A 12,085-nucleotide genomic window follows, 5' to 3' on the forward strand; every position below is an offset into this window, starting at 1 on the left:
TTAAAGTCGCTCTTTGTTATGTCTTTCCTTTTCCTATTTCAAACAAAATAAATAGTTGGGAACATCGTTTGATTGAATTTTATCAAAAGTCAAAATTATTGGCCATTCAATAAGATTCCGGGATGTCTATTTATTTATTTTTTCATTTATTCATTTCATACACGATGAACCAAATTACAAAATTGAGATAAACGGTGGCATTCACAAACATGTACTTACATAATTTAATTTTTCTACACCCGTACTCTAACAATACACTTATATGACCATAATCCGTTTCATAATGATATCCATTATGATACAGATTTTTCATAACGATACAGATTATCAACCAATAGAAACCCATAATTTTTCAATCAAGAATCCTGTTCCTTTGTTTGTCCTAGATTCTAACCTAAGTAACTAATTGCTTTATTTGTCAAAATCAGTTTTCATATTACCTACCTATATTATCAAAATGTCTGAAAACAGCGATATAGATGGAATACCATCGACTCCAATATTTTTTAAAGATCAGATTAATTACAGTTGTTATATTCAATATAAATATAATTAGAATATTTATAGTTTTCATATATCCATGATAATACCATTGAGTTTGTGTTTTTTTATATGAGTTAATTACTGTAAATGTGTTGAATACAAATATAATATTTATAGTTTTTCATTATTTATCGGGTTTAGAAAAAATAGCGTATGCAACTCTCATGTAATGGTTATTAATACACTCGCATATACCATACAAAACTCGCCTTCGGCTCGTTTCGTATCCCGGTTAATGCTCGTGTCTTAATAACCATCATTACATGATCGTTGCATAATATACTATTGTGATTCTATATAAAAAAAAATGAAAACAGAACTGTCAGGTAGCTGAGAAATGTCTTTAGATTTGTATAATCTGGCGGTTGAATTAATCTAGAACATACTAACAGAATTTTACAGTTATGACACATTGTATAAATTGAAGATTTTTTCATTATATTTGTGAGCGGAGTGTTGAGATAAAAGGTGACACCATTCCTATATGACCGTCTAGGAATCCAAAAATTCAACATATGTAACGATTGGGAGCAGGTAATGACATAGTTCTTGACCTGGAATGAAAAAGGGTATAATATTTACACCTCACCTCAAGACTATAAAAACTGTGAGTTTCAAGCAATTCATAATAGGAGTATTTCCATAACAGGATACGTACCTACAAGTTTCAAAGACATATATTTGAATTAGCGCCACTGAATTCTAATTGATTTATATCAACCTGATAGTAGGGACTCCACACTACAGATGCATATTCCAGCCTAGATCGAACAAAAGTGAAATAGAGTGATTTGAATGTTGAAGCTTCTTCCAAGTCTTCAGTATATCTAACTAAGAATACCTACATGCAATAAAGATCTGTCAGAGTAGTGACAATACGTTTATTGAAAAAGAGAGATGAATAAAAAGTAACAGTAAGTGTGTTAGGATGCTCAAGAACGTGATTGTTTATGACGTAGTTTTGTAATGTCTATGTAGCAACACAATTTGAATTCAGAGGGAGACGTTTGCAATCATTAGAACATGTTATTGTGATAGAGTTTCAAAGTCATCTGCGTTTAGAAGGAACTTAACATGAATCTCAGCTCCGATATTATTGATGAACATATTGAACAGTAGTGGTCCCAGGTTTGACTCTTGTGGAATAATTTCAATCACTCTCGAATAATATGTGAAATGTTGTAAAATATTTTGAAAACCCCTAGAACACTTTGAAATGTTCTGGTCTGTTCTGGATATTTCTAGAGGCTGAAACTTCCAAACCTCATATCTATCAAAAACACGTGTTTTAGGTAAAAACCAAATCCTTCTTCAAGGACAAACTGATGTGGCACTGATAACAGGAAAAAAGATGCGAATATGTTCTGCTTCCCGTGCAAGGTCGTCTCGTATTGCTAGTATTTCATGAAACTCAAATTGAACCTCATCTGAAATAATCTAAACATATATCTAGGAAAAGGTTGTTAGATTCTATTTAGAAAAGAATTGCCCGCCCAACTGAATATTCAAATATCACGAGCAACCTTGCTAGTCCAGAACATCGGAGTGAAGTGTGAATTGTGTGTTTCCATTGGAATCATTTCAAAGGTTATCGTCAACCCTTTCATTTCGAATAGTCTGGAATAATTTTTTTTCTAAAAAACACCTGCAATGTTGATTATATCACTAGATGTGAGTGACCTTGCTAGTCTGAAACATCGGAGGGAAGTATGGAAAAAGTGTTTTTATTAGAATCATCACAACTGTTTTCAACATTTGTTTCAATTTGAACAGTTTGGATCGAAAACTATTGAAAAAGCAACCCCAACATTTTTATATATCTCACCAGGTGGATTTAAAATTCAAGAATACATTCTCTGCAATCAAAAGTTTTTTCATCATGTCGTTCATGGGTATACAAAGGCGCCCGGATTCCTATTGATGTCACGAGAATGTTTAATTATGGAAAAATACGAAAGAATCCAAGAGATCGTTTGCTTCTTTCCAATTATCGAAAGCAGGCTTTTAATTTCGAAGTATTCCGGGAGTTCCAGGCGAAGAAGCTCATGTAGAATAAGTGAAGCCGTTTGCAAATTCATTAATTCAAGCTATCAAGTAGAAAATGACAACATTGAATCACAATTTTCTGTTGTTTGAGTTGAATATAATTTGAACGCGAAGAAAGGGATTTTTCCTACTTGTTGGAAGACTGCTCGTGTTCAACCTGTTCTCAAAAATGGCAATAAAAATCTTTCGAATAACTATAGACCAGTGATATCAAAAATTATATAGAAAGCCATAAACCACCATATCCTTGAATATTTGACAGGCTTTAACATCCTGAGCGATCATCAATATGGCTTTCGAAAGCAAAGATCAACAAGCGACCTTCCGTCGTATGTCACCCATATTTGGAATAACGCAATCGAGACATATGGAGAGTCAAGAACTGTTGCGATTGAATTCTGAGGCCTTTGACCGTGTGTGTCATGAGAGTTTGCTGGCCAGACTTTGATGCTATGACTTGTAGAACCATTTTTGTGTTTGGCTCTTCAGCTTCCTGAAAGAAATTTCCCTGTAAGTGGGTGTCGATGGATATCTCTCGAATACTATAGACACCCAGGGATCTATATTGTCTCCAACCCCCTCTTTATTGTGTATCAAGTAGAATCCAATATATTGTTTTGCTGACCACAGCACACTTGTCTCGTCATTCCATTTAGATTCCAGGACTTCAGCTGCGGATCTTACCGGCAGCAGAAAGTTGCATATCTTAATGAGGATCTAGAAGTTATTTTGAATTGGAGTGATACGCTTCAATACAACGCCGGTTTTCTTCAAAAAGATAAATGTCTCCGAACTGACAAGTTTGTTGGGTTTGTTGTGCCAATGGCACAATTATGTCGCTGTAGATATTGCAAAAACCGCTTCTCGAAAACTTGTAACACTGTTCCGAACCAGACAACTGTACACACCGCAGCAATTTTTGATATTTTATAAAGCTCAGATCAGACCTTCTTTGGAAGTAATGTTCTCATGTATGGAGTTCTGCTCCTGAGCAAACCCTGAATCTGGTAGATTGGATTTGATAGTCTGGAACAACGAGGAAAGGTTGGAGATTTGTATCTGTTCTATTGATACTTTCACGTGTTCAAGTGAGTTGGCATATATCATTGTTCAAGAACTCTTCCATTTGGAGAACTGGGCTCGAGTGGAATAAACTTCCTGAGAACATTTTTCCAAATACATTTAATTTACAGCGATTCAAATCTATTGTGAATCACTACCTTTGCACAGGCACTGCTCTCAGAATACCTTAAGGAGCTACCTGTAGTGCTTGTGATTTGTCCATAAAAAAAATTGGAGATGCTATGAAAATGTTGTATTGTTCTGGTACTTGATCCACAACCTAGTTACTTTCCGTTGTAGATTCAGTAGAGCGTCATTTAATTGACTTTTTTTATTCTTTTTCGAATATTAAGAATATCAATCTCACCCAATGAAAATATACTCTGGTACCATTTCAATTGGAACTACATATACAGAGATTTTTTCTGGTTCTGAAATGAATAAAAATCAACATTCGATAAACACTTCAATAAAGCCTCCAATTCTTACTTTTTTACGTCAAAACGACCGTTCGAAATAGGCGGCATGACGATCGGAGAAGAGTACGAAAATCTTAAATTTTTATTCAAAATGACTTACTGAACAACACCTTGAATAACTTCTGAGATTCCTTTATCAACCTCTAATCACTGTTTGGAACCTTTGGTGTAGTAATGAATATTACTGGAGTTTTTTTCCCAAAACCAAACCGTTATTTCAACATCTCGACGCATGTTTCGATCACCAAGTGATCGTCTTCAAGAGGCAGATCAAATCAATCCTACTCACAAGGCTATCCTTATTTATACCATAGATACCTGTTCTAGGTACCTGCGTCTCAATTTTCTTGAAATAATTTCACAATATTGCCTTATTTATATTGTATATTACATAATAAGGAAAACCAAGTTTATGTTGAGAATGAACGGAATCTCGACTTTTCAAAAGAACAAAAACCAAGATAAATGTATTTCAGTTCCATACCACTAATACATGAAGAACTTTGGAAAGATTTTCTAGGAACTAGGTATGAGGTTGTTTTTGAAACAAGTCATACATTACAGAGCCTTTTAGGAAGTCCAAAAGACAAAGTCGAGAATTCACAAAAGTCTGGACCTTACGAATATCATGGAGAGACAGAAAAATCTGTCAATACAAAAAGATATAAGGAACACTTAGTACATCTAAAATATGGAAGACCTGAAAAATCAGCAGTCGCCCATCATATTTTGCAACGAAACCATTCCTCAGACTTCAGTTCATTGAGATTAGTTAGACAAGTTAACAACAACACGCATTTAGATGCCTATGAGAGTGTAGAGATAAGTAAACATAATAATATTATGAATAACGATGATGGACCAATACCTAATAGTATACTATATAGCTTGTTAAAATAATATTTTAATTATTAGATTCACCTAATTATCACATAAGAACACATTGTGAAAATCAATTGAATACTAGTAGATGAGGTAATATTGTGAAATTGATTTTATGTAGCTTATAATATTTCAAGTTTTAGATTTATCTGTCTATTACATAAGGACACATTGTAAAACGAATTCAAGATTAGTAGATGAGGCAATATTGCTTATAATATTTTAATTATTAGATTTACCTGATTATCACATAAGGACACATTGTAAACTTAATTTAAGACTAGTAGATAAGGCAATATTGTGAAATTAATTCAAGACACTTAAGACGCAGGTACCTAGAACAGGTATCCATGATATAAATGAGGATAGCTTTGTGAGTGGGATTCGTTTGATTTTCCTCTTGAAGACGATCACTTGGTGATCGAAACACGAAAAAACTCCAATGATATCAACCTTTAATATATTTTTGTGTAGATTCGATGATTTCAACTATTGAATATTCATTTACAATTTCGAGAAGTGAAAGTTAAATACGAAGACGTTTGTATTTATCAATCAAATAATCTGAAATCTGTTCTGAATTATAAAGGTACGTAGTTCATGAGTCTTGAACAGTTTCAATAATTTTTAACACGACTGATATTTTTCAATTTTGTGAAAAAAAATTAAAGATTTAGAGTCTGTTCATTCTTCTTCAGAAGGAAAGGCAACTTCAAAAATTGTATTCATTTCTGCACGTCATAACCTGAGAGCTTTTTTTCCTATCTAGTACTTTGGTGTAACAGATTCCAACAATCATTGTAAAAAACATCCAAACTTCTGAATTATTGGTTGTTTGGAAGTTAACACCTCCAATCAGAACAATCATTAATTTTATTATCTCTGTTTAGGTGATATACTTGACCATCAATAAAATTATAGAGGTCATAACGATTCAGTCATCATCATTCGGCATAACTATTCAGCATTCAGTAATAACTATTCATCATAACTATCCAACAAGTATGAAAGCTGAAGAGCTTTCATATTTGCTGTATATTGATATGCATTATTTTCATTCAAAACACATAGGTACCGGAATTTTAGTGATCCACAGAGCTTTTTCCCTCTTGATTGATAGCAATAAATTTTCTGCGAGCTTCTTGTTAATATATTGACAGACTTTCAAAACAATAATTTCATCATGTATATTTCATTTATTCGTCAATCAATTGATGTCAAGTTGACTGAGGTTCACGCGTGCTTTTTATTTCATTTTCATAGTTAATTTGTTAAATTCTGCTCCAATCTTGAAATTTTTTATCATTTTTGGAACTATATGTATATCAATTTTTTTAATCCCAGTTCAGTAATCCCTAATCTGATTCAATCACATCAAGGATACTGTGAAAAATCAGTAATCTATGTGATTCGATTTCTTCCAGATCTACAATACTCTCATCATATTTACAGCACCATCTAGAAAAGCCAAAACTTGCCAGAGATCTTTGTGGTGCGATCACAATAATTATTCGTATGTTAATAATCAAATCTGGCCTTTAACTGAATGGTTGGAGTTACCTAGAACCACATTCTAGCCCAAATCAACTCTGGTGAACCAAAAAAGGCATGGAACTGGTTAAACCAGAAAAAAAAAAGCAAAATCTTACTCGATTCAACCTTCAATAATCCCGAAGGACACCGTCATGCATAATCCTTTTCAAAAACGAACACCCAACACCAAATGACAGAAGGATAAATCCTTTACCTTTCGAGAGCCGTTAGCGGTCAGTTTTTTCTTGTCGTATAACGGCCGGTCGTAATAGTGGGCGTGACGATCGGCGAGGAGCGCGAAAATCCCGATGTTATCGTATCCGAAACTGTGACTAGAACTGAAGACTGTTTGCCGCCGGAGAATCCCGGTAGAATGTGCAGATCCAGCGCACGCCCCCTGGCACAGCCTACTGTGGATCGTCAGGACGGAGTGTTTTCTCGATTAGCTTTCGGTCTCGCTGGATTCTGGATATGGTTTTCGCGTGACTGAGAGGAAAAGTGATATTTTCATATTTCGGACTTCATAATGGAATTGACTCGTGTGAATTCATGTACCAATTACTTGTGAATATTATATTTTCTTAACAATAAATGCCTAAGCTGACAAGAACAATAATCGTATATTTATATGGAACATATTTCTTGTATTTCAACAATAATTATAACAGTTACAAAAATTGTTTGATTACTTCTTGATATTACCAATTGGGTGGAATTATACCCTGACATGTTTTAATGACAACAATTTTGGAAATACTGAACCAACGGATGAAATGAAACTTTTCCAGAATTTTTCAATATCTATTGAATTGCCAAAAGGTAATTGTTTTTCGTTAGAATTTTCAGAGACGAATGTAATTGCTTCGATGATATTTTCAACACTGAATATTATTTTTTATAGGAGGAATACAAAAACTGATTTTTTTTTCAAATCAAGGCCTAGAAAGGAAGCATTCATGATCCAAGCCCAACTGAGTGAAGACGATGACATCTCTGGTACAAAGACTCCATCTGGGGCAGCGGTTCCCAACCTGGGGTACGCGTACCCCTTGGAGGTACGCAACGACCTGGTTGGTGGTACGCCGAAAATATTTGGTAATGGCGGACTTTGTGTTTTTATGTGTTTGTCGTACGTTACGTACGTGGTGGTTGAAAAGTACAGTACAGTACTGGCGCGCCGAGTCGTCCGATGGTCTGACTCACGCTCGCTCGTCAAGGTCAGTTCGCCCTCTGCCGCTCCCCCTCCCCCACTCACTTAGCCACTATCTATCACAATTCACTGCTACCGTACCGTCAGTCAGTGCTCGCATAGTTTGCTCGCATAGTAGTTGACTGTCGTCTGTCTCTCTTCATTACGTGATTGTATGTTCAGTTTACTTGCTTATTGTGCGTGTTAGTTCTTGACTGATTTGTAAATGATTTAACTGTAATCAAGAAGATGGAAAAGTGGTTAAAAACTGGATCAGTGATAAACAAATCAGAGTGATACGGCAAGTCAGGTGCTTAGCAACCTTAGAACGTCCCGGGACTCAGCAGCAGAAAATTCTTCTTGTGTGAGTACCGGTGATAGTAAACCTCAGAAATCTAGTACTAGTACTGGAACTTCCTCAAAGAAACGAAAGTATTCAAATGAGTACTTGAAATATGGCTTTTCGTTTACTGGAGAGGAGGAAAGTCCAAACCCACTATGTGTTCTTTGTGGAGAAGTTTTAAGTAATGGTAGCATGAAAACTTCCTTACTTTTGCGCCACCTTGAATCCAAATACGCCCAGCACAAAAATAAAGAAATTAACTATTTTGAACGACTTTCAAGAAATTATGGGAAAGATGGCGTGGTTTCTTCTTATTTCGCTTCAGTTAATAGAGATAATGAAAATGCTGTGGAAGCCTCTTTCAAAATTAGCTACCATATTACAAAAAGTGGTAAAAACCACACAATAGGTGAGGATTTGATAGCCCCTTGTATAAAAGATGCTATTCAGTGTATCCCCCAGATTCTAGGGGATCGACAGAAAACTCATTTCACGAATATCAAATGTATAAAGGCTCACAAAGTACGTCTGTTCAAAAGCCAAGCCACGATATTGACCACCGAACGGAATTAATCTTTCATTATTCAAAGGCAAAACACAAGCACTACAGGAAAATCCTCAAAGGGCTCTAAGAGCGATGACCTGGAATCTAATTGTATGACGAGACGAGGGTGCTGTTACTAGCAGAGCAATATAACGGATTTTAGGTTTCTTTCAATAAGCCATTGATATACAATAAAAAGAGGGTTGGAGGAAATATAGATCCCTGGAAAACACCAACGTTGACGGTAAAAAAATTCGAGAGATATCCAACGACGGCCACTTGCAGAAAACGTCTTTTCAGAAAACTGAAGAGCCATACACAAAAATAATCCAACAAGCCGGAGCATCAAAGTTTGGCCAGCATGCCACATACGGTCAAAGCGCGACAGCTCTCGACTCTTCATGTTTCCAAATATGGGTGGCATACGATAGAAGGTCGCCTGTTGATTTTTTTTGAAGCCATATTGATGATCGTTCAAGATATTTGAAGATTCGTTGGTTTAAGGCTTTCTCCATAATTTTTGATATCACTGATAGCAACGAGATTGATCTATACTCATTAGGAAGATCTATACTCATTTGATTTCAACTTTCACCTAAATTCCAATGACAGAAACGCAAAGTACCTTCGCAATCTTCTCGCTTCATATGGATTGAATCAATGTATTTTTGACTACACGAGAATACAGGGAATACAATCGATAATATTTTCTCGTCCACCCCTTGCCAAATTCCCCCTATTGTCATTCATTCTGATTTTTCTGACCATGCACTTCAAACTATCAAACCTCCAATTGATTCTAGCTCTATTGATAAGCCCTATTTTACTCTCAAATGAGCGTTCAACGACCAAAACATTTATTATTTCAAAACTTTACTGTCATGTGAATCTTAGGACTTCGTATGTCTCAACAAATCCTGGATCACCAAGGAAATCATCAATGAAGGTATACTTCTTCGTGATGTTTTCAATCTGAACAGAACTCAATGTGATGAAATCGTTGATGAGCAATACAAAATTATGTTGAAGAATCGTAGAAAAAAATTGACCATTCAAAAAGAGAGTATTTCAGTAACAAATTTCTTGTAGCTGATAACAAATCTGAAGTTGCCTGGAGTATAATTAAACAGAATACAACATCCAATAATATGAGAAATTGTTTTCCGAATTATTTTGAAACTGATGATGGAACGCGGTTTCATAATGATTCTGTTATTTCTCAAGTCTTCAATGATTATTTCATTGACCCTGTAAATTCTTTAATCAATGATACTGAGCCTGCTGGTGAAGATCATCACGATATGAAAGTAAACTCTTTTTTTTCTTCATCCTTTAGACGAAACTGAACTTCTTGATATCATCAAGTCCATATCGTCCAAGAACTCTAGTGGCATTGATAAATTACCAGGCAGAGTCTTGTTGAATGTTGCGAAACTAATCATTAAACCACTTACATACCTACTTAATCTCTCTTTCTTTGAGGGTTCTTCCCCCTCGTGTCTTAAACATGCTATTGTAGTTCCTGTTCACAAGAAAAATGATAAGCACTTAATCTCCAACTACAGAGGTATTGCATTGCTGTCTTCATTTTCAAAAATTTTCGAAAAATCCTATCTCAACAACTTCTGTAAAAATTATAAACTACTCGCTAAGAACCAATATGGATAATATACTTTATCAACCCAAGATGCTACTCTTTCCCTGGTCAATCATGTTTTATCCAAATTTGAAAATGGCGAAAAATCGATCAGTATTCTACTTAATTTGTCACGTGCATTTGATACTATCAACCATCAACTTCTTCTCGATAAACTTTATAATATTGGACTTCGCGACCAAAGTCTGAAATGGATTAAGACTTATCTGACTGGCAGATCACAACCTGTTAAGGTTAGGCTCAAATCTAGAATATATCATTCTGAAAATCGTAACATCATAACAGGTGTTCCCCAAGGTAGTGTCCTGGGTCCTACTTTCTTTCTCTTATTCGTCAACGGCATCTCTAATATTAATATTCATCAACAACATTGCACTGTACAGTTTGCTGATAACACGTCTTTCTTATTGGGTTCTTCTTCTTGTGAAGGGTTATCTGACCAGGACGATATTGCAGTTGCTAATATGCTTAATTACTGCGCCAGAAACGGCCTCGTACTAGATAGCAATAAATCTAATACCATTGTTTTCTCGCTTAGAGAAATGGACTGCAGTATACTAGTTAGAACTTATACAAAATCTATTGTGCTGAAAAAATCATTCAAATTCTTAGGGTCGAACATTGACTCACAATTATCCTGGAATGATTACATTATGCCTTTGTTCATTCAAGTCTAAATTATTGCTTAGTCTGTTACGGTAACTGCAGTTCATTGCTCAAAAATAGATACTAAGAACCATGTGTTGTAAAAAATATGGTGATTCTTGTAAGCAGTTATTCACTGACAAATTTTAACTGCGATATCCATGTATATTTTGAATTGTGTCACTTACATTAGGAATCATTACCATGAGTTTCAGTAAAGGGATACTATCCGCATAGCTGCTGGTTATACTCTTAGGCAAAATTATAATCAGATAGTTCCTGTACACAAATTATCATATGTATCAGAAGGACCTCATATCATGTCTATAAAAATATTTAATAAACTTCCAACATTTATTAAGGAAATCTCAAATCCCATGAATTTCAAAAATAGCGTTAGAAGAATTCTCTACTGAAATGCCTTTTATTCAATTGATCAATATTTTCAAACTGATCTGGCTACTTGACATTGCGATAGTTTGCTTGTTTACTATTTTACTGTTAATACTATGTTTTTTTTAATTGTTCAATATAATTATCTCCTACATCTACTACTGATTTAATTTTTTTTAATGTATATTGCATATTTTATCACCTGATATTTTTCAACTCCAATCTTTACTGTGTATGTGACGATTTCCATGCTTGTAAAGCAGTCTCAGGAAAAATAAAATATTGTATTGTATAAGACTATTCTTGCCCTTTTTGGGAATAGGCTGTACGCGAGCAATCTTTCTACAAGAAGAAAAAACCCTCCCTTGCGAGACAGGTTGAAAAGACTGCATGATACTGGTGCGAGTTCATTAATGAACTTTTTGAATACGATGACGGGCACTTCATCAGGAACAGACGCCTTGTTGATATTAAGCTATTCTAAAATTTGCCTGACTAGACGTTGTTGAAAAGTATAATAATAGTGGGTGGTGCCTCTCCAAGAAAATCGACTGTGGAGTGAGACGTAATTTGTTCACCTGGTAGATTTGCTTTTTCTACGGAAGTTTTGATTAAAATCTTTAGTTACCGACCAGAAGAATCTATACCCATTGGGATTAGCAAGCAATTTATCCCTAATGCCCCGATTGTGAAGTTCTTTGCTTCCATTTTTCCTAAGTTTGCAGCTGTTATGAGCACTAACAAACCTAGTTCGGTTTTCTGCAGTGGG

General features: G+C 35.0%; 1 pseudogene; it reads right to left on the bottom strand.

Annotated features, from left to right (window-relative positions):
• The window catches only part of LOC141485289 (uncharacterized), a 223,159-nt pseudogene extending 216,265 nt beyond the window's left edge, over positions 1–6,894 (bottom strand).
• Positions 6,895–12,085: the final 5,191 nt, after the last annotated feature.

Source organism: Leptinotarsa decemlineata, unplaced genomic scaffold (genome assembly GCF_025532065.1).
Source record: "Leptinotarsa decemlineata unplaced genomic scaffold, Ldec_3_MD MMD2_tig00026314_RagTag_RagTag, whole genome shotgun sequence".
NCBI lineage: Eukaryota > Metazoa > Arthropoda > Insecta > Coleoptera > Chrysomelidae > Leptinotarsa > Leptinotarsa decemlineata.